General features: G+C 43.2%; 1 protein-coding gene across 6 annotated transcripts in view; it reads left to right on the forward strand.

The window, feature by feature from the left end:
* The window catches only part of MAMDC2 (MAM domain containing 2), a 130,180-nt gene that overhangs the window by 31,942 nt on the left and 72,485 nt on the right, over nucleotides 1-25,753 (forward strand). The gene's annotated exons all lie outside the window — the stretch shown is intronic.

The raw sequence follows: 25,753 nt of genomic DNA on the forward strand, positions 1-25,753 counted from the left end.
CTGCACAAGTGCTGCAGTGTGGAAGTATTTCTGACCTCTTTTCCCTTCCTTGCCATTCCATCCTGCACAACAGCCAGTCATAATGTGGCTTTTAAAAATGGCGCTTTTTTCCCCACCAAGGATCCTGATCAAAAAACAAAAAGTCATCAATTTGTGTAGCCAAACACACTCTTAGATTTAACCTAAATATGAGCCAGTGGCCCAAATGCAGCAAATTCCTTTCAGCTCCAGTAAGCTGTTCTCAACTGACCAAAAGGGTGGTATGGGCAGCAGCAGTGGCCTGGCTGGCAGGGGCATAGTTGCTGTTCTTGCACTCACCCCTGGGCTAGGGGCAGAAATTACACATCAGAGCTAGGGACAGACATTGCATAAACCAGTTTAAGTGATCAGAAACTGGTTTAAACCTGTAATAGAACAGACATTCAGTGCACATAAACCAGTTTGAAAGTGGCTGAAACCAGTTTGAGATAAACCTGGTTGAATGTAATATCAGGCATAACTGATTTCCGTCAAACCGGTTTATGCAATGTCTGTCCCAGACCCCTTCCTGTTTAACTTAAACCAGAGTCCCCCAGAATCCCAGATGCTTTGCAACCCTGGGTGGGGCTTTGCTGTCTGCTCTAGCCCAGCAGGGCTGGCCCCGCCCCTCTGCTCCCTGGCTGCAGCTCTGGCAGAGACTGCAGGTACAGCGGCATCTGCCTGGCTTTCTCCTGCTCCCCTCCTGCTCCCTGCTCAAGCAGGGATTCCCCCCTCCCCTCTGCCTTATGCAGACACCTCTCAGCATTAACTAGCATACCACGTGCTGGATACGGTTCGTGCTGTGGGAGACAGGCCAAAGGCAGACAGGACAGTGTCGGCTTAGGTCTTTTTGGAGCTAATCAACAGGTAGCTGGTAATGTTCCTCCATTCCTTTCTTGGAAAAAGTTGTCTAAGAAGAGCTTGAACTAATGAGAGAGGCTTTGTTTTGTTTGATGGGCTAATAAATGCTAACAACTCCCTGTGCTACTCCCTGCTGTGTAACTCAATGTTCTGTTATCAACTCCATGCTAGTTTCCTCCTGGTGGGGGGCGGGGAACCCCTCCCTAATCAGAATGTCCTGCCAGGGCCTGGCCACACACCTCTTAGCTCAGCACTGTAGAAGGGAAGGGAGGGCTGCTCTAATGCCCCCCAGTTTCTAGCCTGAGCCACTGCAGGCATGTACCTGCATTTCTTCAGTCCGGAGGGGATGTCTGTGTGGTTACAAACCAATTTAGCCTAGCCAGGTTAGACTAACCTGCAAAAATTGAATCAATTCAGGCTCAGGCTTTTTGAATGTCTGTCCCTAGGCAAATAGGTATAAATGATCAGAAAATGGTTCAAATCTGTAATATAACAGAAGTTCAGTGTACATAAGCTGCTTTCAAAATGGCTGAAAACAGTTTAAGATAAATATGGATGGATGCAGCATCAGAGTTAACTGATTTAGGTTAAATTGGTTTATTGAACTTCTGTCCCGGTTCCCCTCCAGAGTCAAGTTAACTCACCCCCAGCACCCCAGGATGTTTTGCATCTCCCCTGCAAATGCCCCTAACCCCCCTTGCAGAGTGGGCGGGCTAGCCTTGACCCAAGGTGTCTGTTCCAGCTGACACCTCTTGGCTTCTCACTACAGGTATGCAGCTACATTTCTGGAATCAAAAGTGAATGTCTGTTCACTTGCTTATTGGTTCAATCTACGCAGTTTAGACTAACCTGCGAAGACTGAATTGATTAAGCCTCAGGCTTTCTGACTACCTGTACGTAGCCCTAGTGACACTACTGATTGTTTCTACTAGCAACAGTGTATTCTGAAAGGCATGTGGTTGGTGGTTTAAATGTTCATGTTGTGGACTTGTTGGTATTTGGCAGCAATTTTAACAACTGATGTAAGCTGTTTTCTGTGTCTTCTTTACCCATTGTATAACATCCTGGAATGGACTTTCAGTCTCTGCCTTTCCATAATGAAATGAGTGGAGTAGAACCACAGGAACCATGGGACTAGTGATGGCTTCAGCCAGGAGCGTATGGCACTTGCAATGTCAGCTTTTAGTGTATAACTTTTATTGTGAAGATGTTTACCCTTATAGATATATAGAGTTTACATCTTTGCATTTTTCACCCCCAAGGAAAAATTTGTGGATATTAAGGCCAGGGTCTTTTTTGTTCTTTTTCTGTGAATTTTAGAATAGTACTTTGTATGGGGTTTTTTTTGAGGTTTTGCAAAAAGTCACTTTGAAAAGTAAGAGACATCAGCTAGAATGGTGATTAAGTACAATATGAATTAAGAAATCTCAATTTTTCCTGCATTTAATCCCCTCAAGTTTACCTCAAACTTGAGGTAACTCAGTCCAAGACTTAATTTCCAATATAAGTTCCAAATGCCTGAAAATCAGACGATAGTTTTTAAAATCAAATGATTCACAAATCCACATATATGGCAGGTCTCTTCAAAATGGATTGAAGTTCAGTCTCAAAGATGAGGAGAAATTATGTTTGTTATTTGGCATATAAAAAGTAAAATATTGAAAAGGTTTTTCAAAATAATCTTATTGAGATAAGAATAATAATTTTGAGAACTAAAAGAACAAGCACAAAGCTGCAGATGAGGTAGAGCATAACAACTACCAGATGAGGAATATCTTTTCTCTACACATGACCTGTATATCATCTGGTAACCCATAGTCACAGCTGCACTGTAAATTAAGCTAACCTGCTTGATTTGGGACCTCCTGCCCTGGTCCCCACAATATCTTCATTTGCCTTGTGTGTCACCAGTAGGTGTCCCAGACACTGATTCTAACATTAACAAAGATTGTTTAGGTCAGATATGAGCTGCCTCATGGTTGGTTACAGACCTGACAGAAGATACATTGACATAGTACTAATCTTAGTTTTCTGTGTACATTTCTGGGATACTTTCCTATACTTTTCAACTGTCTCTGTAAAAAACAAACAAACAACAACCCCTCCCCCGGCCCCCTGCCTTGCAACTCAGAAGTTGTAAGTTTGATTCAAGAGGAAAACCACTAAGTTTGTAGGACTTGTAAGCTAGCTGCAAGTTAAGTTGCTACATAGTATATCCCATTTTGGCTGGAAAAAAACTCGTTTGCTTCTCATTGAAAAAACTGCCTTTGGATTTCCGTACTATATCTGGAAAGCCCAGAAATGATGCGAGGCTTCCCTAGGCACCACAGATCACCAAGCACTATCAGAAAACACATTCAAATTGAGGTTTGTCCTTAGATGAGTTGTGTAGCTCATAACTTGTAACTTGTAACAATACCTTCCTTATTCCACCCCTTCTCCTAAAGTAGGCGTTGTTTGTGGGGTGATAGCAGCTGGGCCCATATTCATCATCTTATCCTTTGAGTGACAACCTGGGCAAAGTTGCTCTGCTGTTCCTTTCCTTCTCACTTTGCTTTAACACCTCAGCTGTTTGCTCAGCTCAGGTCTAGCTTTTTCTGCTGGTAACAATGCATCTCATTTTTCTTGTTATTCTCTCATTTAGTCTCTGAAAGCATGCTCCCCTCAGAAAAGCAGTTTGAGGTTGCTCAGCCTGTGTCCAGCCTCTCCCTTTGACCTGGCCTTGAAATCAGGAAATGCAGTGCTTGCTTAGCTATTTCTTCTTGTTCTATGCATCTATGCAATATGACTTTTCTCAGTTGGATAATGAAATACAATTATTAAACTTACTCTTAGCTCAGCTTCAGGTACAGTTCCCAGAAATAAAGCTAAGTACAGCTAGCCTTCACAAGAGGCTCTCTGCATCAACATCTGTCAGTGCGTGACACCTCCGATATAGCTAGTTTTCCATCTGTTCTGGAAGTACAAACAAATCCCAATTTGCTAGCAGTGCATCACTATATCTCAGACAAGTTTCAAAGCATTCTTTCTCCACAACATAATAAAGTTTGTAGGATCATGTTTTCATTTACAGCTGTCACCAACTCAGTACTTAGGGAATCAACAAGATAAGAGTGAAAGCTGCATTAAAGTTCTTGGTTAATAAATCTAGAGGAACAATATATGCCAAAATGCTTGACTTTATTTATACAGAAAGCAACTAAAATGGGTTAATTTGTTTCTATAAATTGATTTGGTGCACTCAATTGACTGGAACAATTATAGTGTAATTAATACTGCAATGTCAAGATATTGGAAATCTTCTTTAAATCTTTATGAGGAAATGAGACAGGAAGGTGTTAGAGAAAATTACCAGAAGCCAAAGTGTTACAGTAAAACAAAGAAGGAGAGCGAGTAGCTCATGATAAATCAGTTTTTCTTATGCTGGTAAAATGTCTTGTTCAATATTAGAGCAAGGCAACTTCTTATCTGTACTTTTGTCATTGTCATATGACAGCAAAATGTGTTAATTAGAAATTGTATAATAAACTCACAGGCAAAATGCCACAGCACTATAGAGTAGTTTTTAAACAGGACAAGCCAGAGGTTTTGGTTATGACTGCAGCTTGTGTAGACATACTCAAATTGGCTAACAGTGGTACTGCCTGCAATAAAGCAATGTCAGCACGGAGTTCAGCAAAGCCCACCCAAGAAACAGAGTGAATATTTGGCAATAAGTTGAGTGGTAGACCTCACTACTGTGGTGACAGGGCTAGTTGAACTACAGCTAGCCATTTTAAAGCTAGCTGTCTACAGGAACTGCAGTGACTGTAGTATAAACCTATCCTAAAACAATGAGTACTGTTTTTTGACCATAGTTCTTCTAGTGTAGACATGTTCTCAGCTTGTTTCTTTTGGCGAACCTAGCTCGAGACTAAAGAGATGGATTACTTTAGTAGATAATGGAATTGTTTTGGTCCACTTTGAACACTGTTTTAAATAGATGTCTTTTTGGATAAAGTGTAAATAACATTTTACTAACACTTTATCAAGAATTGGAAGCCTTTCAAGTTATACTGTTAAAGTACTTATGAATCATGGGGATGACCTGATGTTTCAGATGGGAATCAAAAGTCTTTAAGAGAACATGGACTTTACAGTTTTCAATTACTGAACCATTAACATTTTTGATGGACTATATCATGCCTTTTTGAGTTCCTTTAGAGCTGCTGAGCCAGCGACTACATGTTGTATGTTTGAAGAGTGCAAATTTACAAAAAATGGGTTGTACAGATTGCAACATTGTAACTAGGCCAATGCTTTATTCCGGTTACTTAAGTCTTTTCATTCTCAGTAACTTTTTACTGTTTTGTAACAATTTTCTTGAACTTTCACTTTTTTTGGCATTGCAATTACGTTATTACATAGAACTTTGTGCATGGAGCACCTGCTTCATTTAGTATACATTTTGACCACAGGATGGATACAAGGTGGTTTTTAGCAGACAACTATCTTGTTTCTTTTTGAAGCTGGACTGCCAGTATTAAAATAGTTAAGGTTGAGAGAGAGTAAATAGGTAGAATTTATTACCTAGTTGCCTCTTTCACATAGCTGCCTTAATCTGGTCACTGAATGAGTCAGGAATACTGCGTAAATAAATCATTTGTGATAAACAAGTTTAAAGACTGAATTATAATAAATTTGCACAAGGAGCAAAGTCGGCCATAACCATCTAAACACTCTTTGTCTATTGATCTCAAAGTGCTTTACAAAGCTTTATAATTGCTATTAATCTCCATTTCACAAATAAATTGCTGAGATGCAGACAGTTTCAGCAATTTGCCCAGTGTCGAAAGTGAGTCAGTGGTAAAACTTGGAGTACAGCCAGTTCTAATGCAGTCTTGTTTCCATTCACTGAACCACATAGTCTTCTAGCATGGAGCATGCCATCTAAGAATTAAACACCAGTGATGAGCATACCTAGAAAAATCTTTTTAGGGGGCCACTGGTCGATGGCAAACATCTATTCAATTACTCACAGTCTGTGAGTATGTCTTCATTGCAGAGTGAGTCCAGAAGATGGGAACTTGGGTCTGAGAACCCAGGTTAGCTTTGCTTGGCTGAACAGCCTCATTGAAATGCTCTGCTTGAGTTAGGTGTTTATATAGCCACCCTCATGACTCTTAGGGGATCATATATTCAGGGATGCTTGGTGCTGCTCCTGAGTCATCTACTCTACTTAACTGCTGGTCTCTGGTATATCTGAAAGAAGTGAGTAGCTGAGTCTTATTTTCTCAAGCAGTCCTGAGGTTGGGACAGAGGCCATATAGTCATGTCATTAGTGGTGCTGTGTTAATCTATGAGTTTTGATGGAACTTCTGTGGATATACTTTATGGTGAATTGTAGGTAAACTTTTATGTCCTTCTGGGCACCCAATGGGAAATGTGAAAAGATATTGGAAGACTTACAGCATTTGGATGTTTCAGTCTGCATCCTCATTGTGATGTGGCTAGGTTACCAGGTCAAGTGAAAGTAGGATCTAAATTCTGACTTACATCCCCAGTTGTACCAGCTAATTTGAGCAGAAAGAAGCATCACTAGATCCCTCTAAGAATAAAGGGGTCCTCTGTACCAATTCAGGGTTGGGTATTTGACTGGTCAGATAAAGTTTGGACTGGTTAAATATCAGTCAGAAATTGTAAAAAAAATTGGCAATAGGTCCAAATAATACAGAGAAAAGGCACACATTTCCATTAAGAAATGCATCAAAAACAAATTTAAAAAATCATATTTCTGTCAAGAAAACGACAAAAGAATGTAGTTTTTTTCTAAAATTGTTATAATCTTTGACCAGTCAAAAATATGCAGTCAACTGACTGTTCAATTGACAATATTTGACCAGTCAATAGGTTGGCTTGCTAACTCTAAACCAATTATGTCACAAAAAAAAAACCACATTCTTTTGGGCATCTAAATAGCGCACGTGTGTCTAGTGTTCCTCTCTCCTGCCTAGTGCAGAGGGCAGGAAAAATGTGGGCATGTAGCCATGTTGAAATTAAACTGTGCTGAATTTGGATTGTCTCCCTAATGCATCCTATCTAACCCCTTGCCTTAAGGCCATCTTGGGGCAGGGTTTGTCTTCCCATTTATTTATCTGCAAGTGTCCAGCATATTGAAGAGCTGTGATTCTTTCAGAAAGGTTTCTAGACTCCAACGTTATACAAATAATTAAACAGTGGATTAGGCCTCTGGAATTTGCTCATGTTCTATAAAGCCACTGATGTCCTTCCTGCAAAAAAACTTGAATAATTAGGACTCCATAGAATTTAGCGGCTGTTTGTTGGAGGGTATGAGCTGGAGAAAAACTGTTTATAGTATATTTTCCTCTCTTGCACCTGTGGATTTTTCCATGGAAATTAATTGTGCTTTTAGCTTTAACTTACAGTCTGTAGCTGCATCCTTCACAGTGGAGTAGCGTGCCAAAGAATCAATGGAATCAGGGGACACTGCTTCTGTGTTTCACTAAGTAGAAAGAGAGTTATGTCTAGGGTAAGGAAAGGCAGGGAGTCAACAGAGATAGCTCAGGATTCAAGGAAATGGATGTGGCAAATCTGATGGATACATTTGGATAAGAGGCCACAGTAATACTGACCTCAGAGCAGAGAATGTTTGAGCCTCTGAGAGCTACAACTTTTGGAGTTTAGCCTGTTTTCTCCTTCCATGTGTTTTTGCACAGAAAGGGGATGATTCAGTTTGTGGGGTACTTTTTGGCAGTGAGTAACATTGACTTTCCTAGGTATGTAAATACTAGGTTGGCTTTTTGCTGACTCCTACTGCATTCCACTGGATCACACTTCTTATTTGGGTGTTTGTAGATATTGTGTGTGGCACCAGTTTATTTCAGTTATTTTATAAGGCACCATCTCAACTAGGTTTTGGCCACACTTGGGGTTTTCTTGTCGGGTTATGATGTTCCCACTGTCTCACAGGTTCCAGGAAATTAGGACCTCTTAGTTTCCTCAAGGTCACATAAGACAACAGTGGGAGAATTATAAAAAACATTGGGAATATTTATGTATTTTTAAGCACAGTATTAACTGTTTTGGGCTCTGTGTGTCAAATCTGAATGGACAAAAGGAAAATGAAAAAAGTGATCTACTTTGCTTTTTTTCAGTTTATTTTCATTGTGATAACAATTCTAGAGAGAATTAGAGAGAAACTTAGCTAAACATTGTTAGAATTAACATTCTCACTTAATAGACATTATTAATTTTTTTCACTGCTGTATTTATTACTAACAAAATGTGAAAGAAAAATATTATCTTGAAGCAAGGGCCAGGGCTTCCCTCCACATCAGTAGAGTCCTGGGACCTGCACAAAAAGGGTCAGTGAAGGCAGCCAGCTCCAGTGTGCAGGGCTTCCCCTAGTGCCGCATGAATGCAGAGGCTGCACGTGCACCACACTGATTCCCATGCAATAGAGGTGGGCTAGCAGGGCTGCGCTTCTTGCCGTCATGTGCACTGGATGGAGCTGCTCACCAGTGGCACAGTGACTGCACTGGGCATGAGCACCCCAAGCGTCCCTACCTGCTGCTGCTACCGACGGGAGCTGCGTGCCATGCGGGGCGGGGGGGCACTCCCCACACCCCTCACCTTTCCTCACACCCACACCCTGCCCACCTGAGCTTCATGTTCCTGCCCCTTGGCATATACCAACATGCTGCCGCCAGTCCCAGTCTGATGCTCCGTGCTCCACCCAGCTGCAGCTCCACCCTGCCCCCTACTCCTGCCACTTCCCTACCTGGTACCTGGAGTGAGTGGGATGCCAGGGAATCTGAGCAGGTCCCCTGGCGGCTGCAGCAGTGGCAGCAGCAGCTCCACTCAGAAGCTGCATGCTGGCTGGGCTGGCCCTTTTCGTGCACAAGGGTGGGAGCGAAGCGCAATAGGGTTTGTTGGGTGGGGTGGAGGGGTGTATGGGTGGACACCTTGCTCCCAGCCTGATGGGTGGAAGGGCTGGGTGGAGTACAGTTTGTTGGTCGGCATCCACAGGCTGGATAAAATGTCCTGGTGTGCCGGATTCAGCCTGTGGGCCATATTTTTCTGGCCCTTGCATTAAGTGGTCACCTGGCCACACATTTGATAAATTAATGGTGTGATAAAAAGAGGAATAAGCTATCAAGTTATTCTGCAAAATATGTGTAATAATTTTGTAGCTTCTTCTTATCATGATATTAATTGAACATGTGGCCAGGGGCCCCTGTGGCTGGAAGCCCTATCAGCAAATCAGAGTTCCTAGCTGGTGAGGCCCATGTGCATCCCTGAGCATAGGAACTCCCAGCTGAAGCTGGCTCCCAGCCTGTGCAGTTGGGAGTCCCATCAGCTGACAGGCCTCCTACCCTACCCCACAGCTGGAAGACCACAGCTGATGTGGGCTTCAAGTTGCAGGGGTGCTTTGCAGGAAGTGCCCCTGTGGCTGGGAGAGTTAGTTGTGGTCTCCCTGCCAGAGGGACCCCTGGGGCAGCCTGTGGCTGGGAGCCCATGTCAGCTGATGGAACTTCAGCCACAGAAGTGTATGGTGTGCCCCTGTACCTGGGAGCCTCATCAACTGAGGGGGCTCCGAGCTGTGAGAACTTGCTCATTTTGTGGGAGCCTGGGATTGGGCTTCCTCTGCACTGGCAATAAGGCCCAGTGGGATCTAATGCGTGATCCACACAATCACACCTCCTGCCATGCATGTGTAGCATTAGATCCCATCTTGCTTTTACTTGCACATGTAGAAGGGCTCTGAGAATTGGAGAGTTGATATACTGGAGGCATCCCAGGAGACTGAAATATGAGGAACTGTAAAGTGGAGACTTTTTAGGGTGCCTGTAGACTTGCGGGAAGCCTGCTCCAATGCACTTTAATTACAGTGCATTTGAACAGATCCGATTAATCAGGTCTGCTGCCATGTGCTATTTAGCACACTCCAGCAGCCTTGGTGTCTTTTGTATTCAGCAGCCCTGCACTTCAAAATGGTGGCAGGGGTGCTTTAACTAACGCTCATTTAATGCATCTAATGAGCTTTAGTTAAAGTGCCCCGCCACCATTTTGAAGCATGAGACACTAAATATATGAGATGCTGCAGGTGCTTTAATTAGAGTGTCTCCTGAGAACAGCTCTAATTAAAGCGCCCTCCCTCGACTGAGGGAGCACGTGTAAAGACACCTTTAGTTATAGCTTAAGTTATGGCCATGTTAAATGGTAGTGGGAGGGACACCTTGTTTTAGAATAGAGTAAATAGGTAAGTCTGTGTTGTGATTCTTCATGATGGACTTCACAAAGGATTCTGACTTACAGCCTTCACAGGTTCCAGTATTATACCATTCGAGGATTGTGTGTGTGTGTGCGTGTGGTGTTTTACATACTATAGTTATGATAGGAAAGCTTCTACAAATATTTCTGTTCTTTTTAATCATCCTTGGTAGTTATTTCACAAATTAGTCTCTTTGACCGAGAACACTGTCTAAGAGCTGTTTAGCCATAGTGAGATGCGTTCATCTTGGGCCACATGACACAATTCACAATTATACTTGACAGTAATCGGCATCTTTGTTTAGCAGAGTCAGCAGGGAGGCTGAAGAATTAATGGGTATGGGCTCTGAATTACCCTCCCAGCTCTTCAAAATAAGTCGGAGGCACATTGATGGAATAGATGTAGCCTTGCTGCTGCCTGTGATGCATCTGTTCTTAATTCACTAAGGCCATCAAACCCTAAACTGACAAGCAATTATTATTCTTGTTTATTACTGCTGTTTACTCATAGCAACCCTTTATGTGGTAGCTGTGGTATGGAATATATAAAGAGATATATTCTCTGTCTTGAAATGCATACGGTCTACAGTGTGATAGGGGGAGTTACCAAGTTGTATAGCTACTAATTTAGCAAGACATGAATAACAAAGTCCTTCTCTGGTAGATTCAAAACTGCCCTTTCATCCCAGAGACATGAGGAAGGGTACTTTGTATCTGAAAGCTGGTCTAATATCTGTCCCGGTTGTACAAGTGGTCCAAAAAAAGATATTACCAAAAAAAAAAAAAAAAAAAAAAGTCTTGCTTCTCACATATTCTCTGGATCATCACAACTACACTAGTACTGTAACCCCTGATATCAGTGAAATTTGCTTATGGGAACTGTGGGCGATGGACAATGTTGGTCTAAAACATTTGATCAAAACTACAGAGGGAGTTATCAGACCTGGGATCTCTTTTGTAATGAATTAGATTACCACTAAATCTCATTATATTGAGCCTTGTGGCCTGACATTATGCTGTCTATTCAGTACAAAAGCTAGCTCACTACAGGCAGTGATCTTGTAAGAGCTTGCAGCATCTCCAGTCTCATCATTAGTAGTCTGGGCAGCACCAACTCCTATCGGTCTGAACCAGGTGGGTTTCAGAAAATTAATGGATCCATGGTTGTGGTTTTCCTGCCCTCCGGAAGCCAGCTCAGGGTGTTTATGAGGGGACTGTGTTCTCTTGTGATCTTTAGGAATAAACTGTTTTTGACCCTAGTGATTTATATTGGTAACATACCATATTTTAAGGATCTTTTTACAAGCAAGATGCTTAAATGTCTAAAAATAAGTGTTGGGGGAAGGGGAGTTGAGATTTTCTTTTATAGTCCTAGATTCTCCAAGGTGATGCTGGACTTACATACTAATGAAAATGGATGCACAGAAATTCAGGCTTCACACAAGGAAGACTTGTGTACACAAATGTTGCAGGTGTATTTATATGCCAGCATATCAAAATGCACATAAATTCATGGGTTGCCTATGGCACCCAGGATTCCCAGGCAATCTCCCATCCAAGTACTAACTGGGTCTGGGACTGTTTATCTTCTGAGATCAGACAGGATTGAGTGCCTTCAATTCAGTCTGACTGTTGGCTTATTTATAAGGCTTATTTACAACCAGATTCAAATATATTCACTGAGAAGTATATGCAAGGATAGTCTGCAGTATTTTCCCTGAGTGGGACAACTGAAGTTTTGTGTTTTCATATTGAGTGTATGTAGGCTATTAGGGTGGGTGCATCTGCCAATGCACGTTTGAAATACATCCACAATTATAATGTTAGCATGGCTCAATCAGTTATTACTAATATTAATAAGAGTTTGGAAGTGATCATCCAAATGTTGTCTTGGAAACGTGCATATAACTGTACCCCATATGAATGCTTCATAAAATGAAGTAATCGTTCTTTAAAGAAAATCAGCAGTTTGTGTGTGGATTTAGGATGACTAGTAAGAGCATCCGTTGTATAAGCCCACAGATTCATGTGTGCCAACTTAGGTTGTTTTGTTTAAGGTTACCTGAAGTTTAAGAATGAGCAGGGTTACTTTAAATACATGTACTTTTTACCTTTTCTATGTGGATACATTAGGATCCTATTATTTGAACTCTTTGTTCTGATGTTTTTAGTTCTAAGCCTTTTATAGAGATTTCTTTCCTGGTGAAGAGTACATTAGTACATTGAAGTGGAAACAGAGAGGATTTATATCAATACCAGACTGTTCTCTAAATATAGCCATTTTAGTGCTTATTTTAAACTAAGTGTCAAGCTAAAGAGTTACTACAGCAGTAACAGCAATTTGTTGAAAGAGAAGAGGGAACTTTTCACTGTAAAGTTCTCATATATGGCAATGAGGTTAGCAGGATGCGTAGCTTGCATCTCCATAAGAGAGGGGGCAGCTAGAAGTCAAGTGCCAGGGTCAATGTTTTTTCTTACTAAAAACAAAGTGCTGATAGGCCAGAAATAAGCTTTGCAGTTGTGGAGCTGTACAAGCCCAAAATCTGCTGTAAAATTCTTTTCTTGCATTAGTAGAGGACTAATTTTCCAAAGACCCTGGGAAATCTGTTATAATGTGGGTTTGGCTCTATCTGTTTTTATTATCTAACCCTCTTTGCAAGCCATGACTCTAATGTTTTAAGCTATGCATCCAAAGTAGCTTTGTGGTTATGAACTGATTCAGGAGTTCAAAATTTAGTTGTTTGTAACTTATGGTTTACTCAGGAACTGCATAGGTGGAGTTTTCCAAGCTTTTGTGTAGGTTGTTTTATGGTAGCACTTCTGTAGGCCAAGAAAAAAGGCACTGTTTTTTTTTCAGTATCTCATTCTAAGTTTACTACAAAAAGATAATGGCTTGCCTTGGGACTGTGGGTATCTAAGCATGAGCAATGCCTAAATGCCCCTGCTAGTTGCATGAAATCCTGACTAGCTGGAATCAGGTGTAGTGTTCAAGGTTCAATAAATACAGGCACACAAGAATGAGAAGAAGTACAAACTTTAATTATGGAGCAGTATGCAACCTCTGTTAACCCTGGGTCTCTCTCTCATTAACTGACTAGCTAGCTGCTTTATTGCTAAAGGAACATCTCCCAATTTCCAATTCCCTCAGTCTCCTGTTAGGGAGCCTCTTTATGTTATAACTTCTATCACTACATTTTTCATCAACAGCAACTGAAAAAATCAATTAACACAAATCAATTAACAGCCATCACCAGAGGAGAGGTTACAAACTCTTCAATCTGGTGTGTCTTTACCACTCACTTTCCTATCCCTCCTTTTCTGCAGCTCTTTTAGCAAGTTTCTGTGAGTCTATCAGGAGATCTCATTTTCTTCTCAGACCAACAAAGTAACAGATCCTGTCTCTGATTTGTTTTTGCTGGGAAGCTTTTCCTTCAAGTCTTGAAAGACTTGAGTCTTTATACTGGGATCCAGCTGACTTACACTTTTGGCAGCTTTGGGCACTGACAGAAGTGATGTTTTCTTGTGCAATCAGCCCCCTGAAGCGCTCTACAGCCATGCTGTGACAGAAGCACATGGCTGCAGAGCATTTTAAAAGTGCCCAATTGTACAACAACCTGAACCCTCATTACATGAGAATTCAAGTGAAGGTGCTCCAAAGCAGAGCACCTTTATTAATTTATGTCAGTCCCTGCCAGGAGCAGAGCTGGGCTAATGCAGCCAAGCTCCACCCCCACTGCTGTCTTCAGAATGAGGGGGGAGGGTGCTCAGTCTGGGGTTTGCCCATCCTGCTCTGGAGGGTGGGGTGGGTCTGTTGCTTGCCTGTTGCCCCAATCCACCCATCCCACTTTCCAGCACAGGCTGGGCAAACCCCCGCCCAAGCTCCCTCTCCTCCCGTCTCCCTCCTCCTATCTTGAAGTCAGAATTAGAGCTGAGAGGGTGGGGTGAGGGGACTAGGAGAGAGAGACATGCAGCTGTCACAAACTGGAAATCAACCCCTCAGACCCAACAGCAATCCCCCCTGTTGAGTCAGGGGAATCTCTGTGACTCATAGCACTTCCTGTGAAGCACCTTGAGTTACAGCAGTGTCTGTCAGTGCCCTCTGCTCCTACTGAGGCTGATTTCCTTTTTCTGCATGATGGTACTTGCATTTGTGTCCGTAGATACATTTCTTTCTCTAAAGACATAGTGGCTTGTTGTGTTCTGGAACAATTGTTTTCTGCCTAAGAATATTTTCTAGATTTGGGCCATGATGGCCAAGAGGATTGTTGGGAAGCCTTAATGTTATATCTTCTTATATTGCAAGCACATGCTGAACTAACAACAAAGCTTGCCTGTAAAGCAGTAGGTGCACCATCCTACTTATATGCACATAGCTTGCTTTCTTAGCTGTCTCAGAAGCATCTTCTAACAGGAATGATAGATGCTATTTGGTTGCAGTGGAAATTGCTTTTTGTTTGTTTACATTCTTCATTATTAAGATTATTGTCTGTTTGCATGGTCTGTCACTTGGGTTTCCAGGTGCCACTGCTGGTCATTGTAACTGGCTGGCAAGGCTTATAGTAACACAGAATATAATCATATGCAAACTAGAAAGAAAGCTTTCAAGTACCCTGGAGTAAAAAGAATACTTCTCCCTCAGAGTTAATTTTTATTAAAAATCCAGCCTTGGTAGACAGCCATTGTAGTCTAGCTTCCAGCTCTGTTGAAATCTCTATGAAAGGGCATTTGTAGAAATAAACGTATTCTTCAAAAACTCGACCTCAAGTAATAATGAAATTCTCCAATAGTTTGGTTTCCTTAGGAAAAAAAATACAGTATTTAAATAGATGCTGTCAAAATGCGCACAATTTGGTGTATCTCAAGGTAGTTTTAATATAATTGGAAGGGTGCTCTGCAATTGTAGAATCCATCAGTGAAATCCAAGGAATTATACACTGTATATACGTGAGTTCACAAGGCCTAATCTGGTCTAAAAATGGCATGTGTGATAGAAAGTTAAATCTTGTGGAACAAGGTTTAAAATCTAAATCGGTTTGGTTTACACAGGGTTAACAAATGCTTGCACAGTTTCTCTGCTAGTAGATGTTCCCCTGCTGTCCTCCAGCATCCCAGCAGGCATTGCTCTACTCCCCCAAGCCCCTCACCAGGGAGAGAGACTCTATGACTTGGCTGTATTCCAGTGCTTCCACTGAGTAATAGACCAAATCCTTCCCTCTGTCCAGATGCATAGGGGGTGCACACGGGTGCACATGCATGCCCTGATCTTGGCGGTGCACCCCTTGCAAAAAGCACTGCCAGCGGTACCTGTGGGCTGTTGCTGCTTGCCACCCCCCTTGCTGCCAACACCGCTGGCGGCGTCTGCGGGTAATCCCTGACCACTGCTGGCCGCCACTGCCAGTGGTGTCTGCAGGTGGTCACCAACTGCTGGTTGGTGCTCATCACACCCTTTCCCTCCACTGCCAACACCACTGTGGTCACCTGTGGGAGCTCCCCGCTTGCCACCGCCATGCCTCTGCTGCTGACACTGCTGCTGCTGCCTGCGGTTGGTCACTGTGCCCCCCCAGCCTCCAGGGGCACGCGGTGATTATGCCTGTCAACCCTAGGGTGCCACTGCCACCCTCTCTACAGACTCAAGTATATGCAGTTTTTACTCCTCCAACCATGAAGAGGAGTGGTGTGGGGGCAAGGCCACCCTCCAGCACCCCATTGATCACCAGGCACCCCCCCTCCCTACCCGCAGTCACAGGTGCTGGCTTTAAAGTGCGGGGGAGAGGGTGAGAGGAAGCCTACTGAATCCCCCACCCCACCAACACAGACTGACTGTCCCACCTCCATCTGTTCCTGGAGACCCCTGAACCCCACTCCCTGCCCCATGGACCCAGCCTGTCTTTCCCCCACCCTCAGCATTGCTGGGGATGGTGCCCAAGGATAGAGATTCCACAGCCTCTCTGACTACCCTGTTTCAATGCTTGACCACCTTGAAAAAAGAAAGATCTTTCTAATATCCAACCTTAATTTCTTTGTTGCTTAATTTCTTTCTTTGTGTAATTATGTTGGGGTGTGTGGGGCACCTGTCCTGGGGTCCAATTTAGAGGGGCTGCCAGCACTAACACTACACCCCCTGCCACTTTCCAATGCTTAGCACTTAAAACAGGTTTTATTCAAAGAAGTTGGATCCCTGGAGATCCAGTGTAACTCTCTCCCATCACAACCAATGTAATCAGCTGTGCTGTGCAGAAGGGTAGTGTAACAGAAGAAATGTGTATCATCAAGTATTAGTATAGGCGTGTACATGATAAAGAAGGCCATCATGAATCCCCACATAGCCTATAATAACAAAAGACCAGTTAGTAGTAATGTGGCTCTCTGCCTCAAATCCTGCAGTGAAGGAATTCTCTCCTATCCAGAAATGACAGATACCTGATTTAGTCATACTCCAACCAATATGATATGCTCTCTCCATGCCAAGTAACAAAAAGCTGAATACCAAAAAACACACATCACAGGGCATGCAGGTTCCACTAGATATATCTTGTTAGTAAGACAGCCACCTAAATATAGCCAATGTCAAATTCTGTCACACCTTGCTGGTGTGTGCATGTGTGTGCATGTCTAAGGAGCTCTGTGCTAGTAGCTGTAATGGCTATTTTCTATGGAAATTATCATAGACACACTCAGAACCTTCAATCACAGCCTCATACAAGGGCAAGTGTCACCTCTCTTTAAAGTTTTCATCCAGCACTCCATCATGTAGGAATAAGCAAATATATATGTTGCTTATTAAATAAGCACTGGACTTATGTATATAAAGTCTTTCTTGTTTTTAGGCCCTTATCCTCCAACCGTTGTCTGTGACGCTGAATTAAATAAACACTGTGCCTGATATATTACTGACATCCAAATAATAATGGGACACAAAGAAGTAAATACAGACCTATTTTCATAAGAAGTGTATGTGGACCTACAATTATCACAGTGAAAACAAAGCAGATAAAGACTCTAAGGGATGAATCCTTACTTCTGATTGAATTGCCCTTGGCACACCAATGGGGAAGAAAGGTGTTTTTTAAAGAAATGTTTTAAAAGTCCCCAGAGGCTCCTGCAGTGCAGCCCAATCTGAAAGGGGAGTGCAGCTCTGCAACTGCATCCCCTCCTCAGTCCACTGCTGGAGGTGACTTCATAAGTGTGGAAATTGGGGTTTCCTGCTCAGCCAGACTTGTTGCTTCAGTCACAGACAATTGGATCTGGATGGGTGGGGAAATCCCCTCTTTCCCTGCTCATGAGACCAGTGCCCCAAGTCTGGCTGGAGAGAGAAAAGTCCTTCCCTACTCAGCCAGATCCGCTTCACCACAGTTGTGACAGGCCACACTTTCCCAACTCAGTCAGGCCTTTCCCCAGTGATTGCAGGGGACAGATCTGGCTGAGCCGGTAAAGTGGGGAAATCACATCACCCTTTGTCCTATACCATCAAGGTTCAACATGCTGTAGAGGGGCTGGCTGGAGCATGAGGGTGCTTCAGTGCAGGGGTAGCCAGCAGGCAGCCACTGTACTGTAGCACCCTTGTGCCCCAGCCAGGCCCAGTCACTGTCTACACATGCGTTGTGGTGGATTAAATAACTCTGCCATAGGATAGTACTCGTGTTGGGCAGTACTATCCTACAGCAGAGTTGATTAGTTTACTCCAGCTTAATAGCACCGCATGTGGTGATGCTTTACTATGGAGCTAATTAGTCAACTGCAGCAAAGAGCACATGTAGATGCCCCCACTGAAAACCATTTTTTTTAAAGTTAATAGTTATAAATATATTATTTTGGCTATTAGAATTGAAATGTATCAAGAATCTTATCTGTGGTCTGATTTCTTCACCGCTTTGGGCATTTTTACACGTGCTCTGGGAGGCATGAGGGGGGGTGAGCCACACTAATTAAAAGCACCTGATCAACACATGTTTTAGCATCCCCATACTGAAAAAATGGCAGTGGGGCTCTTTGAACTAAAGTTTGTTCAATGAGCTTTAGTTCAAAGCACCCCGCTGCTATTTTTCAGCATGGGGATGCGGATAAATGTGACATTAGAGTCTGCTGGAGCGTGTTAATTTCTGTGCTCCAGCAGTTGTCTGCTCCAATGCACTGGATTTCCAGCATGTTGGAGCAGGCTCCCTAGATATGTATAGGAGCCCATAGAGTTCTGGAAGAGGTAGAAGTAGGAAATAAAGAGAGGGAATTCTGTACTCGCTGTGTACTGCAGAAGTGGTATCTGCTCCAAATAGGCCACTGCAGAGGGGACTACTATGGGCAATTTGGGGTGGGGGCAAGGCAATGAAAGGTTTGTCATGTAGATCTTATGCCTTGAATTCCCAGCCAATGTGTGGAGGAGTTGCTCACATTATCTCAGATTGTAGGATCCGACAGACTGTGGTGAAGTTGCAGGGTAGCTCTGCAGCACTGTTCATGGGTGGCCTACATGGGAAGCTATGTATGTGTGAGAGCTGCATCCTCAGTATAGGTTATGAAAGTAATGCAAACAGATTGATGTTTGCTAATCAGCTCATTACTTTCATAATTTCTAACATGTCTGATAATATTCCCCAGGCAAATGCTCCTGGACATTTCTTTGAATAAAAAGCAAGTACCTCTTAACACAGCAGAAATTTCCTGTCTCCTAAGGCTGATGGGATGCTTGTAAACAAGCTTTCTTTCCCTGCTGGGATGAGTTGCCAGCACAGTTTAGACCCGCAAAATCTCTTTCTTGACACCAGAAACTAATCAATGAGTCACTGTCAGTGACCTGTCAGACTTGCCAAAACTCTAGCCAGAGTTGTCAAGTGCAGAGACTAATGTATTTGAACATTAGAACCTGAAGCCAACATTCTGGTATATCCCATGTACCCTCATAAGGTTAATGCATCCATTTTGTGCATTTAAAGGCCAAAGCTTTTCAAGTACAAAATCTATTGTGCATGTGGAAATTGCAAATATGTATACAGTATGTGGTAAGTTACAGCACATTTACTAACTTGATATGACTTTTAAATTTAGCTTTTTCACTACTGATTTTATCCTGAACAACTCTTGGAAGTACTCATTAAACCACTGATGTCATAGACAAATATAACTTTTACACTAAGGAGCAATCCCACAAATAAAGCATAATAATTGTTTTTATTGAAAGACCACACAGAGCTTGGCATGTAGAGCAAAAGGACTTTACTGAACATTAGACAGTGAAGGATTTTTGGTATACTAGCTCCTCCCCACCAGCTCTCCTCATGGGCCGTACGTAGACAAAATGAGAGGTGTGTGTGCACCGCACTTTAAAGTGTGCTTTTGCATTGCTTTAATGGTGTTGGTATTTGCACACCTTGGCAGCGTATTGTGCATTAATTCCAGCCACTAGAGGAAATTTGGCGGTGTAATGTGCCTTAAATGACTTGGGGTGCAGCATACTAAAACTCCTTCGAGGAGTTTTAGTTTGCTGCCCCTATAGCTGTGGAATGAAGCACTGGGCTTCGTGCAGCTCCACGGCTCTCCATGGAGCCCTGCAGGCAGCCTGACAGCAGCCCAGGAAAGGATCTCCACCCAAGAAAAGTGTCAAGCCTGATCTTTTTTTTTTTCTCTCCTCCCTGGAGCCTGCCTGCCTGCCTACCTGAGCTGTGCAGGGGCCTGGTGCTTTCCTTTATGACTGCAATGCCCCCCGGGACTGCCCGAGCCAGGTGCCTGTGGGTGGGTGCCGCCTGGGTGGGGTGGTGAGGGGGCGCAGCTGCCATGGAGGGAAGGACCAGCTCCCCTCCCCCGTAGCCTAGGGACTGCTTCACCCGCCAGCAGCTTGCCCTCCCCTCCCTGCCGGAGAAGCAGGTAAGTCAGCGGGGGGGGGGGGGTGCATGACACGGGGGTCTGATCATGTTTTTTAAAACCCACTGCTTCAATTTAGGGCCCCCATTTTGTCTACACATGCCCGTGATGGTAAAAGCCTGTGTACCTGGGGGACACAGGAAAGGTAATTTGAAAGAACTAATTTGAATTTCCACAAAATGTATTACTTAAAGTTCATTAAAACTCTGTGTAGTCAGTCCCATTCAGAATTAAGTTTGATTGAACTTGCTTCAGTTTTGTGGGGGGGGAGGGTTAATAATTATATATATTAAAAAAACTAATGGAAACTTCAGTAGCTCTCATATCACTCATTGCTTTAGAAGGCAAAAGATACAAGAAGATATTGATGTACTTTAGCAAGTAACATGCAAGTCAGTGATGGAAATAGTGTCATGAACTGGCAAGACAGCAACTGTATTTATCAGCTTAGACAAGATTTGGTCATAAAAAATCTGCAACTTTATTGCCAAATTACAACTCAAAGGTAGCTTTGGGGACAATGTTATAGCCCAGGAATCTGCAGTAGGAAGCCACTGGACAAATGAAATGTGCAAAAGCTGCTCAGAGGGAAAACAAATGGCACTTGACATTGAGGACATGTTAGGAGTGACCAGGATAGATAAAGGTAGTGAAGCTTTTTCATGCACTTAGCAATATTTTCTGGATCCAGATATTAGCTAATTCACTAAGTTTTATTTAGTCTCAAAGGACAATTTGCCTAGCTCTTTTGTGGACAGCAGAGAAACAGCAGCTATCAGAGAAAAGCCTATTGTCACTGAGCCTCTCTAAATGGTCCTAGCCTCCTACAAACACTATGGAGCTTCCAAGTTTTAAGGTTACTTCCCAGTTGTAGACTACAGGGTTGTAAACTTGTTGTTCAGAGTTGTAAACTTGTCTGGAATCCCTAAAGAAGTCTGAAAAGATGTCTGGAGGAATCATGGAAAGTGTGTGAATTTCTAGAAAGGCATCATAGACAGAAGCTCTCAGCCCAAGAAATGATTTGTAGGGCTGTGAGAAGCTTTGGTCCCTTATTTGATTCGGTGGAGATTCAGCCTGATTCAGTGGCTGAATCTCCAAATCAGAATGGAATCAGAGGCCCCTTTAATCTCTCTGAATCAAATCAGAACCCTCTGAATTGATTCAGAAAGATTTGGCAATTTGATCATAGACAAGTTTTAAATGTTTTTTCTACATATCTCCAGGTAGCAGGTGGCTCATGAACACTGCAATGCTGGGGCACATGGAGCATCCCACAGAAGTGCAGGGGGATCCCCAATGTGCTTTGCAGCAGACCAAGAAGTGAACCGGAAGCACTTCCGGTCCACTTCTGGGTCCACCGAGGAGCATGTGGGGGCCCCCCCAACCCCCCCAACTTGGTGACTGGTGCCTCCTGGGTCTGGGGAGGGGCACCCAGGGTCCCTTCATGGCCAATTGCCGAGCCTGGAGGGCGTGTGGGGGCCCCCCTGCGTTCTCCTTGGCAGACCCAGAAGTGGACCGGAAGTACTTCTAGTCCACTTCTGTGTTCACCGCCGAGCACATGGAGGGCCCCACCACAGTTCTGTGAGACGCTTCATGCACCCCAGCATCGCAGTGTTCACGAGGGGTGCTGGTACCTTGAGGTATGAAGAAAAAACATTTAAAGCTGTGTCTATGTCTGAATTGCTGATTCTTCGAATCAGCATTGAATCTTCGGATTCAGATTTGGCCGAATCGAATCGGGGACAGTGATTCGAATCAACGAATCTAATCACCGTCCCTGATTTGGGCCGAATCCAAATCGAATATGGCCTGCTTCGCACGCCCCTAATGATTTGCACCTTCTAAATTTCAGTACTGTCTTTTCAGAAAAAAGGGAGTTACCTTAAAAAAATGGTTAAAGATCGAAGGAAGGAAGGAAAAAAGAAAGAGAAAGACAGAAACAGTGTTGCTGTTTGCAAAAAGCCTCAAATCATGGAATCCTGCAGGGTCTGGCTTTTTTTGCCCAGTTTTAATATTTTTTTGCTTAAGTGTACTCGAGCAGAAGTCATTACTCAGCTACTTGGAAAAGAATTGTAAATCACTGACAGGACTGGGATTGAGACCAGAATCCTGGTGCTTGGTTTCCGATGGACGTTATCTACTACTGAGCTAAAGCATAATTGCAAAGTGTTTGAGGCATATTTTATTTTTGGGGAGAATTGGAAGGGGATTGGGACCAGTTCTCTTAAAAGAAAATTTCAGTATTAAATATACTGATTTCTGGGCAGGGGGGACCATGATATCTAACACCCTTCTGTTTTATATACGTATCCTTAAGGAATAGGTCCATGAGTTGAAGCTGGAAGGGTCATTCTTTTTATATTTACTTCCTCAGATATTTTTCTGCTTATTTGAACTACACTAAGCATGCAGCGTGGCTTGACATAAAGCATTGGCCATGTTCTAAACACATGCATTCAAATGTAGGATGGTTAAGTCCTCCTGAATAAACACCAGAGGCCAGATTCTGTTTGCCTGCCAAGTGGGAGCACAGTATGGAACCATTCACAGTCTGTGTAAAAGCCAGACAGAAATTCAGTCATTCCATTCTGGTGAGAACAGTCAGCACCATCCATTTCCTTTTGGGGGCTCCTTATAGGAGAGAAGATACAGTATTATGTTAGTCTATGCAAGCTATAAGCTGCATCCTACAAAAGATTGTAGCAGAGGACAAGGGCTCTGCATAGCCCATTTGCTATGGGATATGCCTATCAGGAATGTCAGAGATATAGAATAGTGCTAATTTAATAAAAAAGTTGGAGGAGGTAGTATAGCTGGGGAAAATATGAATCATTACTTTACTGTCATTTACCTTGGGTGGGTTTCCTGGGTAAGGGTTGGATCCAGTGGCTGCAACCCAGGAAAGTTCTTATACACATTTAAGGAATATAGACTTACTATGGGGAGCTGTCTTTAGTCTCTCAGTGATACTGGAATGCATGTTGTCTGTTGAAATAAGTGAGAAATATGTATGGCACCTTTCCCTCTAAGAGTGTTCCAGTTAAGGGAGTACCATAGAGGCAGGGCCAGGGACCATTATCACAAGGTAGGTTACAGAGTTAAATATTCTTTATTTCTGTGACTTCAGGTGTGGAACCTGGCAAGAAAACATACAACAGATGCTAATTCTCAACTTTATATATTGTATTACTTAAAATATGTAACTTGGGAAAAACATAACATTTATGTTAATGCATTAAATTAAAACACAACAAACAGGTTACTTTCAATCTAATTTAAGTATTAGGTTAATTAAATCATGTCAAACATTGTTAACAATAATAATTATTTGTTTTGATATTACCCACAAAAATAGCAAAGCACTATCAAATCAGCAGCAATAGATGTATTTAGGTTCTGGCCAAATCGGTGATATAAGAAGGATTATGTCACTTTCAAGTTGTTACCAACACTAAGACCAAGGAGATTTTGACCCTCTCCCCTCTTCCCCACTCATGTACAAATGAAGAATCTCTAGTAGTTTCAATGTGGAAAATCCATGAGTACAAAAATATCAGGTTAGTTAGTCAGCAGGTCTATACATATTTTGTGTCATTTGAGAGCAGAGTTATTCTGCAAGCATTATCTCAACGGTCTTAAAAAATCCCAACTAAAAAGCAATGTAAAAATACAAAGATAACAAGAAGAATACACCTATCATAAAGTACTTGGTTATTCCCAGGGAGTGACAACACTTTTTTTTTTTTTTACAGAGGCCTGTAACTCTGTCTGCATTTTTTGACAAGAAATTGGTGAAAGATTAGACTTTAACTTGGTCAGCGTGAAAAGTCTTTTGTTCCTAAAATCACAATGTTGAGGTTTAGTTTTACATGCAGGTCTACTTGCCTCATGTTGTGCCTTACTTTAAGCACATAAAACTAATGGCACTGCTCACATACTTAATTTAAGTACATGCTGTAAGTACATTGTTGGACGTAGGCCTAAGTGACAATTTACCTTACAGGGTTTATTCATGCAGTCCAGGAAAACTTTTCTGGACAACTATCATTCCCCAGACAGTTGAACTTGAAGGGAATGGTTGTATATGAGTGTTAAAAAAATACTGTTTGGTTGATCAGAAACAACAATACTCTCATATAACAAAATAGGTCAGAAAAACACATGTGACTTGGAAGATGCATAGAGCATAGATATGTTGTACAGTCAGTCCTAGAATCTTTTTCTGAGTGTAACATGCTTTAAATTCTCTGATAAAATCAGTTAGAATACAATCTATTAAAAATATCCAGAGGACAAGTACTGGATGTTACAGTGTGTCCCAAAACTTGACTGTAGGAATGCTGGTCTTTTGCAAATTTGGAATATGGAATTCATTTCTGAGTCATGTGCTTCAACTGAGAAGTCATGGGATTCTCACTCAAACTTTCTCTTCTCAGTATTAATATAGGCCCCTACATAGTAAAATATTGTTCCCTTTGGCAGGGCAGTAGCCAGCAGTTGAGAGAATTCAAAATTCATGGCTCCAGATAGCAGCTTTTGTGGCCTGCATTTTTCCTGGGCAGGACTGCTGTCTGATACTCAGTTTTGTAGACTTTCCTTGGCCAAGTTTAGATTCCTTTCTGGTTCAAGTTACCTCATAATCCCCCAGCATCCCAGGATGCTTTGCAGCCTTGGGATATGCTAGGGGTGGGCAAAATGCGGCCTGTGGGCCAGATACAGCCCACCAGGCCATTCTATCTGGCCCGCGGGGCCCCTAAAAAATTTAGAAAATTCATATTTATGTGACCCTGGCTGCCTGTCATGCAGCCCTTGATGGCTTGCCAAAACTCAGTGAGTGGCCCTCTGCCTGAAATAATTGCCTGCCCCTGGGCTATGCTGTCTGCTCAAGTTGAGCAGGGACTGCCTCACCCCTCTGCTCCTTATCCTACTTCCTGCCTGCATCTGTCAGCCCATAAGAATGGGAGGGGGGGCAGGGGAACAGACCCCCAGAACTCCCTAGGTAGGGTCTACATAGCACATGGGGAGAGGAAAAGCCCCTGTGGTGGGGGCTTTTCAACCTTTGGCAGCCCTCCCCCCTGCCTCCTCCCCTTCCCAGCTGCTGATTGCTTCAGGGGCTGCCACAGGAGGGAGGGAGAAGAAGCCCTTCCAGCCATTGCCTGCCCATGCAGCCCAGCATGGGGGCACTGGGAAGTCCCCAACTTGTGGGGCTTCCTCCTACTCCAGCCCAGGGTCCCCCAACTGGGGCAGCTCTAGGGAGCTGAGGGGAATTATTCCCCTCCCAAACCCCAGAGCTGCTTGCCTGGGCCCCTGCAAGTCTCAGGCAGCCTCAGGGATTGGAGAGAGATTCTCCTGCTCCTCCACACCAGGAACCCAGGCTGGGGGAAACCTCTGGAGGGGGAGGCTCCCCCAAGGTGGGCTAGCATGCAGATAGGGGGCTCCTTAACCCCCTGTGGGGAGACAGCAGAGTGTTGGGGATACTTGGCTGGGCTGGCAATGGCCATCAGGCTGGGAGACATGCTGTAGCCTACTAGCCTGGGTCAGTGCAGAATGCCCCCTGCCTTTCCTGAATGAAAACTGAATGTTAGTTCAGTTGGTTATCAGTTCAAGCTATGCAGTTTAGAGGAAGCTGCCTAGATTAAATCAATTCTGCCTAGGGCTTTTTGACTGTCTGTACTTAGCCAGGGTATATTTGCATAAAGACACCCTCAGGAAACAATCAACAAAGGAATTAGTACATTAGAAAACAGAA

The sequence above is a fragment of the Alligator mississippiensis genome, chromosome 3 (assembly GCF_030867095.1).
Source record: "Alligator mississippiensis isolate rAllMis1 chromosome 3, rAllMis1, whole genome shotgun sequence".
NCBI lineage: Eukaryota > Metazoa > Chordata > Crocodylia > Alligatoridae > Alligator > Alligator mississippiensis.